Here is a 9,030-nt window from a genome sequence, read left to right as displayed (position 1 = left end):
TTTTTTAAAGAGAAATGACTTAGCACAAGAGTTGAAGCTGGTTCAAATGGGTGGTTTCTTGGTGAGAAACAGCTTTTTCTTTCTTTGAATTTTCTCATCTATTTTCACCTGACAAAGATTTTTTGTTCTGGTTTAATTTTCAGTTTTCTAATAGGAAGACTTATCAGGCCTTTCCACTTTCCTCAAACTGATGGAAAACCCTCATCACTTTTCTAGTTGGTAAAATGGGAGTAAAGAAAGGGATGAGGCAGTAGCTACTTGCTGAAATATTCTGACTTTGTTGCTCAGGTGAAGATAGAAAGATAAAAAGGAGAAAAGAACTGAAAGAGACTGTTTAATCTGAAAAATGCATCTTTCTTACTGCTGTTCTGGCTGGTAGAGAGCTTAAAATGGAACTGTAAGACCTTGAAGAAAAATGCAGTTTTTCAAAGTTTCATTTTACATTTTTAGAGTTAAAGTTTTTTTTTTAAAAAAAAAAAAAAGTAGAAAATCGAGCAGAAAATATTTTAAAATGAAGAAGCTGTCATTATCACATCCTTGTAACTCTGCCCTGCTATAAGAACCAGTGCTGAAACCTGGTGCAGCTGATGTGCGTTGAGGTCTGTTTGGTTCTTGGCAGTGGCCCCTCAGCTCCATCACACCTTTGCACTGTGTCTCTTTCTCTTAATTCCCCTCTGTCTCCTTCAGAGGGATCTGGAGCACTATCACCTGCTGTCCTTGTCTGTGTGCCCAAAAGCAACATGACAGCTGACCACCTGCTTCTGTGCCGTGTTCCGTAGAGTCAAGACAAAATGAAAACTAGCCCAAAAAATTCATCTAAGCTTTGGTGTGAAAACTCCATGTGAGGTTAGTTGTACCTCCCCCATGCTAAGAAGGCAAGAGGCCTCAGATAATCCCATTTCTAAATGTGTTAACCAGCATCCTGAGTTCCCTCATGTTAATGGATAGCAGGTGAGACTAAGGCAAAGAGCTTTTGCTGGAGACAGCTATAAGTTGTGCTGCCATGTTATAAATGTGAATGAGAACGAGGCTGCTATTGGTTTCCATGGGATGAACTTTATACAGAATACAAAATGATGGAAAAGAAAGTGGAGTCATGGGCAAGATCCTTTGAAGCTGGCACATGAAGTCAAAGAGCTTTGGCTTTCATCAGACCAAACCACCTGACAAATCATTGGGATGGAAAACAGTCTGACTCTGCCTGCAGGAGGCTCACGTGGAAAAGCCTAAATTCACTGAAGAAACCCAGAGCTACAAGTGAGCCAGCCTAGCCTGTTGCAGTGGTTCTGGGTCTCCCAGGCACAGAATTGCCATGTCCAGAGCAAAGGCCAACCAAATGTCTGCATAGGTGGCCACAAGTATGGCTGTCTTAAACTTCTGATTAAAAACATCACAGGGAAGGCAATCAAGTAAAATCCACATGATTAATCCTTTCTTTGCCAACAGGAGTTTGCCATCCATAACTATTCCAGATGTGTTTGCTGTAGTCTGGAGGAAAAGGGCAGCTAGCTGCTGATCTGTGAGGCTGTCCTGGTTTCAGCTGGGATAGAGTTAATTTTCTTCTTAGTAGCTGGTGCAGTGCTGCATTTTGGATTTGGTGTGAGAACAACATTGATGGCACACTGATGGTTATATCTGTTGCTGGGTAAGGTTTATACAAAGTCAAGGACTTTTCAGTTTCTTGGGTCCTGCTGGCGAGAGGGCTAGAGGGGCACAGGAAACTGGGAGGGGACACAGCCAGGACAGCTGACCTGAACTAGACAAAGGGATATTCCATAAATTATGATGTCATGTTGAGTATATATAAACTGGGAGAAGAAAAAGGAGGGGGGTGACATTCAGCATTATGGTGGCATTTGTCTTCCCAAGTAACTGTTATGCATGATGGAGCCCTGCTTTCCTGGGGGTGGCTGAACACCTGCCTGCCCATGGGAAGTAGTGAATGAATTCCTTGTTTTCTTTGCTTGCATGCACGGCTTTTGCTTTACCTATTAAACTGTCTTTATCTCACCACATGAATTTTCTAGCTTTTACTCTTCTGATCCTCTCTCCCATCCCACTGTGGGGGGAGTGAGTGAGTGGCTGCGTGGGGCTTAGTCGCTAGCCAAGGTTAAGCCACAATAGAGGTGCAAACAAAGCAAAGGCATCAGACAGCTGAAAATTACACCCCAGAGTCTGTGGTGAGACCTCATGGGTGTTGCAATCATAGGAGGGGTTAGCAGTGCTTGCCGAGTGTGCTTTGCATGGCTTTTAGGATGCCTGGAGTCACTCTGATAGCCCTGCTTTCACATGTGTACCTTCACACCAAGAGATGCAAATCTTTTTACTGCTCACCTTCCCTTTCCCCTGACCTCTGCACTCTATATATCTTTTACTTATAACAGCCTTTTCAAGAAGTCATGCTTCCTTGTAAGTTGCCAAGCCTTTTTGCAAACCTGATATTCACTACTTTGATAAAAGACTAACTTTTTGGCCCAGCTGTTACTCTTGGGTTTTTTTTTTCTAGCTTCATTTTTAACCTGGTCTTTGCCAAGCTTCTCTGTACTATGTATGCTGATGTTACTGGAATGTTCAGGCAGTGAAGCCTGATGTTCAGGAGTCAGGAGACTAAAACTGAATGTGCCTCTTTTACCTTACCCCACCCCATGCTGTGCATATGCATCAATACAGCCCAATTACCTGACCCCATGGATCTTCTCTGAAGTGCTTCTGCCTCACTCAGTGCACAGGATACCCAGTGCTTGCATCAGTGTGGCTCTCAGTTTTTTTTCTTTTGCCTATTGTAGAATCTGCTTCTTTGCTGCACAGTAGTACTCATCCCTATTGTATCAGACTGCTTCACACATGGTAATGAATTTAAATTCACACCACCACTACTGGAAGACAGGTTATTTTTATCCTTTTTAAATTCGTGAGAATTGACATGCAGAGCCTAAAGCAGAAAAGCGGTGAATGCTTTTGGCTGTCAGGCTGAAGATATCTAGGGCTGCTGTTGGCAGCAGACACTTGTGGCCACAGCGGTGTTTATGGGCTTTGGTCCCCTCCCCAGATGCTTTGGCTGCTGTTTATAGTCCAGGGTCCTATGTCTCCAGCCCCGCATTTGACCAATGTGGCCTCTTCTTGTTGTTCCTACCTCCCCAGCCAGTCCCATCATCCCTGACTTGACAGGTAGAGCTGTCAGCTACTACACTTCTCCTTGTCCCTTTTAATCTGGAATTTCTACTGTGAATGTTCACTATGTGCTTATGCCCTTGGTTTTTGAAGGGCATTCAGAACAGCTGCTTGGGGGCTGAGTGGAGTCCAGCTCTCTGCAGCAGTATGGGAAATATTTGTTTCTTTGTCCATTGCATTTCTGCTTCTGTTAATACTGATGTTGGCCAAGACCCTTTCAGGGATGATGATGAGCAAGGCAAATATGGACTTCAGGCAATACCATGTGATCATTTTCCCTGTGGATAGATGCTTGGGTTGGCTCAGCAACACTGCTACAGAGCAAGTGTGTGAGCAAGAAATGGGAGAGGAATGCAAGAGGAAAGGAAGATGGCAATTCCTGCTGTAATATGTGACTAATTGTTGTGCTTTGAATTCAGGAGGTTTGAAAAATGCCCAGAGTTTTGACAGAGGCTAATTAATTAGTGGTGGCGGCACTCTGTTAGCAATTCCAGGGCAGGACAGCTGAAACATCACCTTTGGATGTAAAGATAATCTTCAACAAAGTAATCTGCATTAAAGATAATGTGTAGCAACTTTAAGACAGCCATAGCAAAGCTGGAAATGCTGCCGCTGTCAGGGAAGGAAGGGAAAGGGAGCTTGCCCTTTTGTTTTGCAACTTGGTAGAGGAGAGTGTGTCTGTGCCTCTCTGAGTATCTCTCTGTCCTGGAAAGGTCTGCTGCTCAGCAAAAGCTTTTCTGCAGCACGCTAGTCCCTGGCTTCCCTGGCATCTGAAGACTGCTTCACTAAAAGCTTTTTGTAGCTTTTGAACTTCTCAAAGAATCCTCTACACAAAAAAACACCAAAAAATCCCCAAAGCCCTACATTTTCATCCTTAGCGAAGTTCTGCAAGTATCTTCTGTGTGGGTCTGTGTGCAAGGCTGGACACTCTGCAGCAAGACACTTGAATTTGGATGAAATTTTGCAGGTTCCCAAAATGGCCCTTTGCTAAAGGTGGGCATTTTTTTTTCATTGGGGGACAAAGCTTTCATCACTCCCTCCTAACAGTGCTGAAGTAAAAAACTTGGGAGGACGTGTCTTCCTACAATGGCGTGTCAAATCTCTTTCTGCCTGGGGGTTGCTTTGGTTTTGTGGAAAAAGTTAGATATCAACAAGGGAATTCTGGGGCTATTGCGGTGAAGTAGGGTTGAACCTTCTCTTCCCCTCAGCCTCCTTAGTGTCTTTTCCTTTGCTAATTGGTTCCACTTTCTTCTCACCTGATTTTTTTCCCCTCCTTTTTATATGCTTTTTTCAATTTTGTTATTGGCAGCTCCTGTTTCAGATCCTCTTCAAACTTAATTAATGTGCTGCTTATTCCCTCTTCCAGATCAGTAATTTTATATTTAATAAGACCAGATCTAGTACTGATCTGTGCACTACCTCCTCCTCTCAACACTTTTCAGTTTGCCATGATGTTACAGCTTACAGTAATACAATAGCACATCAGTCCATGCAAAAAGGTCCCTACCAATCTAGTCAGAATGTCTTTCTTTTTAAATAAAGAATAAAAATATATCAGACCTAGGAAAAGAGACCCCTGCTTGTGCTGTTAAAGAGAAGGTGGAAAGAGAAGCTGCTGTAGTAGTGCTTTTCCTGCCGCAGCTCCTGGCACCTTGAATGGCTCCAGATCTGCAATCCATAGAGCAAGGTCCGCTCTGCTGCTCCTGGCAGAACATGTGAGCCTGCTCTGTCTGTGAAAGCTGATTGTGGGTTCCTGGAATTTAGCAAAGCTCTTTTTTTCTTTCTCTCTTTTTCTTTCTGCCTTCCTAATTATCATCTCTGCATCTGCAAATTGTCAGGTTTTCATCAAAATCTTGGGGGTTTGTATATGGAGAAATTTCCATTTAAGAAAGAAAAAAATGTCATATTGAAAACCTCTGGCTGGAGACCTTTCAGATTTGCTCCAGAACATGTGCCCTACCAAACACCACCTCCACAGCCTCCCTCCAGACAAGGGAAGCTACCAGGGGGTTGCATATCTAATACCTAATGCTTCCTACTGATCACTTTTCCTTTTGCATAAGAAATGTAACAAAGTAGCCTGATTAACTGGGATTGAAGGAATTAATCCTGTGTTTGTGGAGATAACAATGAATGAGGTCTCTTCTAACGCACTTGTTACTCTGGGCTTCCTTTGATTGGCATATCAGCAGCTACACACCATAAATTACCTTGACGGATTCCCCTGTGCATCTGAATTCAACAGAGATGAGGCAGAGGGTTATTTTAGTTAATATTCCACTGTGTGATTTGCCAGGTGCTCTGCAACTTCTGTCTTGACTTGTAACCTCTGTTCTTTCACTTCTAAAGTCCTGCCCGTGGAAATAGCACTGCAACTGTCCTTGAACCTGCCTCTGGGCTTTCTATAGCTCCCGTATTTCTTGAACTAAGACTCCTTTCTGCCTGGAGCGTTCCTTAAATGGTATGTGGTTGTGATTCCTTGAGGAGGGAGCAAATGCTGTGATACTGAGGCAGTTTAATTACTGACACAAACTCTTGGCAGGACCTAGCAGGTTCTCTCAGGTGACTAGCTGGGGCTGCTGGCATAGATCCTGGAGAGGATTAGCTAAAGAAGTGTTTCTGGATGCATGTGGGTCCACAGCAGAAATTTTGGTGCTCCCCACTGCAGTCCATTAGAAGTGAAGTGAGAGGCTGCCTTCCGCGGATTAGAAAGCACTTGAGGATGTCATTTACTCAGGCAGATTTCCCAGCTGACTGAGCATTCTCATTCCACTAATTACAAATCAAGAGGGTGGCATGTGCAGTGGCTCCCAGAGAGGAGGAGCTCTCCTCCCTAATGGTGGGGCTGGCTGGACAGGGAAAAGCAGGATGGATCCTACTAATTATTATCCTCTCCCCTCCGATCAGTTGGAACAAAGTAAAGCTTGCTCTAGTAAATTCTAAAAAGTTTGATGCTTAGATGCTGCAGCTGCTGTCCTCTAACATGCGAGGCCCAAGCTCAGCCCTGCAGATCAAGTGTGTCGGCACTGGGGGTAACTCAGAGCCAAGACCCTGGCTCAGGCTGGCTGATCCTTTGGAGTCACCTGAATAGCCCGTGACCTGAGACTAGGGAGGCATGTGAAGGAAATATCTAACATGAATCTTTGGTAAGTGTTTGACCAAGCCATTTTAGGGCTGTCTTGTTCTGACTGTTTTCAGCTTGTGTGGGAGGGAGGAGACTTAGGGAAAGTTGCTGTTTCAAATTTCCTGGTATTGAAGGATGGTGTGCTTTGGGATATGGGGCTGAGTGGAAGCAGCGATGCTCATCACAGCCCAACCAGCCACAGGACTTCCCTCTGTGTAGGGCTGTTCTGGGTCATGCAGCTTCGCCTGTTCTAGGTATTGCTGTTTTGGGGGCTCTTACAGCATCATCTTGAGTGTCCTTTGATTCCCTGGGCCTGTGTTTTCCTATTTGGCTGAGGCTGACTGCATTGCCAGACAGCTGATAGCAGCAGCAGAACATCTGCCTGTCTCTGTGCCCTTTGGCACTTCTTCCCATGTATAGCTGCACTGCTCTGCTGTGTGCCTTTCTATCATCAAATGCACAACTCCTCTTGCTGCTTGTCTCTGATCTGTTTACACTCAAAAATACTTTACTGAAGCAGACAGCGGATTGGGAAAGCATTGACTATCAGTGGTACATTTGTAGTCACAACTACAGCTGGGTTCTCCAAAGCACTGTGCCAGGAAGGAGTCCCAGCTGCCTGCCCTGGGAGCTGTAGCCTAATGTATGTCTGCCTCAGTGTTGGCCCAGTTCTGGCAGACAACTTGTGTAGTGGTTTCCAGTGCACGTGTCTGAAGGTGTTTCTGAGAGTGGGGGTCACCATTGATCCTAATGAAGTTGGGGATGGACAGGACCTGTACTGATGGGTAAGCCAGTCCTCCAGTATGCTTCCACCCCTGGCACCAGCTGTGCAGATGGTGTATGCATAAGCTGTGTGAGTGACAGGGAGACAGCCCTCGGGCTATGAACTACCCCTTTTTCTGTGCTTCACCACATGCCAGGACAAGGCTAACACATGAACCATTTCTGAGCAGTTCCTCCTTTCATTACCTACTGAGCTTCTGGCTCAGCCTCAGCTTCCCACGTGGGTGCCTCCAGGAGCCAGTGGTTGAAGTGTCTTGTCTCTCGCAGCGACCGCTCACCTTAACGTCTTGAAAAGCTTTTATTACCTGGGTCTCTGCTGTTTTGTTTCAGCTAATTAGAGCTGATGAGACCCACTCGGTGTTAGGCAGTTGCCTGTCCCTCGGCTTCCTGTGGTCCTCGTAAAGTTTACCAAACATGACAGGATATTAATCCTTTCAGGGACCATACCACAGGCAATGTGGTGACGTTTAGGGCTCTTGTTAAAGTAGCAGGTTCAGCTGAAGTCTTTAGGAAACTTCTGTTTTCCTGCTGACTGGCTCTAGCTGCAACCATATTGTGCAGCTAACTATCCTGTTTGATGGAGAGGATCCTAAAACTGCTGTTTCAGTGAAAGTGCTCCCGATGTGGTAGGTTTCTGAGTGCACCAGAGTTCATACTTCCCTTGTTTGGGATTTATTCTCCTAATGGCCTTTGCACCTGAAGCTGAGCAACACCTTTGCAACAGGAGGTTTACTGTTGTTTGGTGTGCAGCTGTAAACTGAGCTCAGTTTATCGAGCTGTGACGAGACCAGGGTCTCCTTTGAGTTGACAAAGAAAGCTGATGAAGGTATTTGAAGGGGAGGGAAGACCTGAAATAACATATTCCATGTAACATGAACATAGGGCGTTTTCCAAACACTTCAGTTAGTGTTTTCAACTCTTGCAAATTTTAGCGTGAACCTCCTCATATTTGGCCCTGTTTCAAGTTCCAGGTTTTGGCTTTATGCCATTCTCCACTTCCTTTTGAAACAAAAGATGAGTTCACAGCTTTGTGGATGCAGAGACAAACTCAGAGGGACGCTGGATCAGAAAAGCAAACAAACAGGACTCTTAAAGCCAGCCTTCCTAAGCACTTGATTTAGATGAGTGTTAGGTACCTAAATTGCTTAAGCATATTTGGACTTGACAAGCATGCGCAATGTAAGAAATAGAAATGCTGAGGCATCTAAAACCTTATGACTCTACAGGGAGATTTTTGAACTGGTGCTGCTATTGTAACTGCAGAAGAGAAAAGAAAGAGTATGTGAACAGGTCTTTCCAGGTTTATTTTTGCTCTTGCCAAGGGACTGCAGAACAAATACAGTCCTTTCAGGCCCATTAGCTTTTATGAATTTGTTCTACTGCCAGTATATAGTTTTGGAAATTCGAGACAGCTATCCCTGCTGAAAGAGCTCTGGTACTTGTCTGTGCAGATAGACCTGGCTTCTGGAGATTTGGATGGACATATTTTGTCATAGAAACAAGGCTTCAGCTCTTTGCTTTACCAGGATCTGCTGAGACGCAGACCTTGAGCTCTGCAGTGTCCTGCCAGAAAGTTTTTTTTAGCTTTTTGAGTTGTTGTGTGGGTATGCGTGCTGAGCATCTATGCAAAATGCTCCTATATAGCTACCCCAATGCCTGCTTCTGGAATTCATTGGGCATGTCTAAGCTATGGGTGAAACCACAGATATACTGAAGCCCTTATCTAAACCAGCAAGGATTATGTGATCTCGTATAGAAACACCACATTGTGCCTCAGGCATCTCTTGGCATTATATGTGTAGATCAGTGCCTCTCAGGGAATGTGGAAAGGTATGGAAAAATGATCATCTTTTCCACTAGTGCATGTTAGACCTGTCTTTTTTGTTGTGGTTGTGTCTGTAACCTCAAGTGGCCGTATGATGACTCTGCCTTAGCCCATCACCTTCCCCTTC

This window comes from Falco punctatus, assembly GCF_963210335.1.
Source record: "Falco punctatus genome assembly, chromosome: 15".
Taxonomy (NCBI): domain Eukaryota; kingdom Metazoa; phylum Chordata; class Aves; order Falconiformes; family Falconidae; genus Falco; species Falco punctatus.
This window is presented reverse-complemented; position numbering follows the sequence as displayed.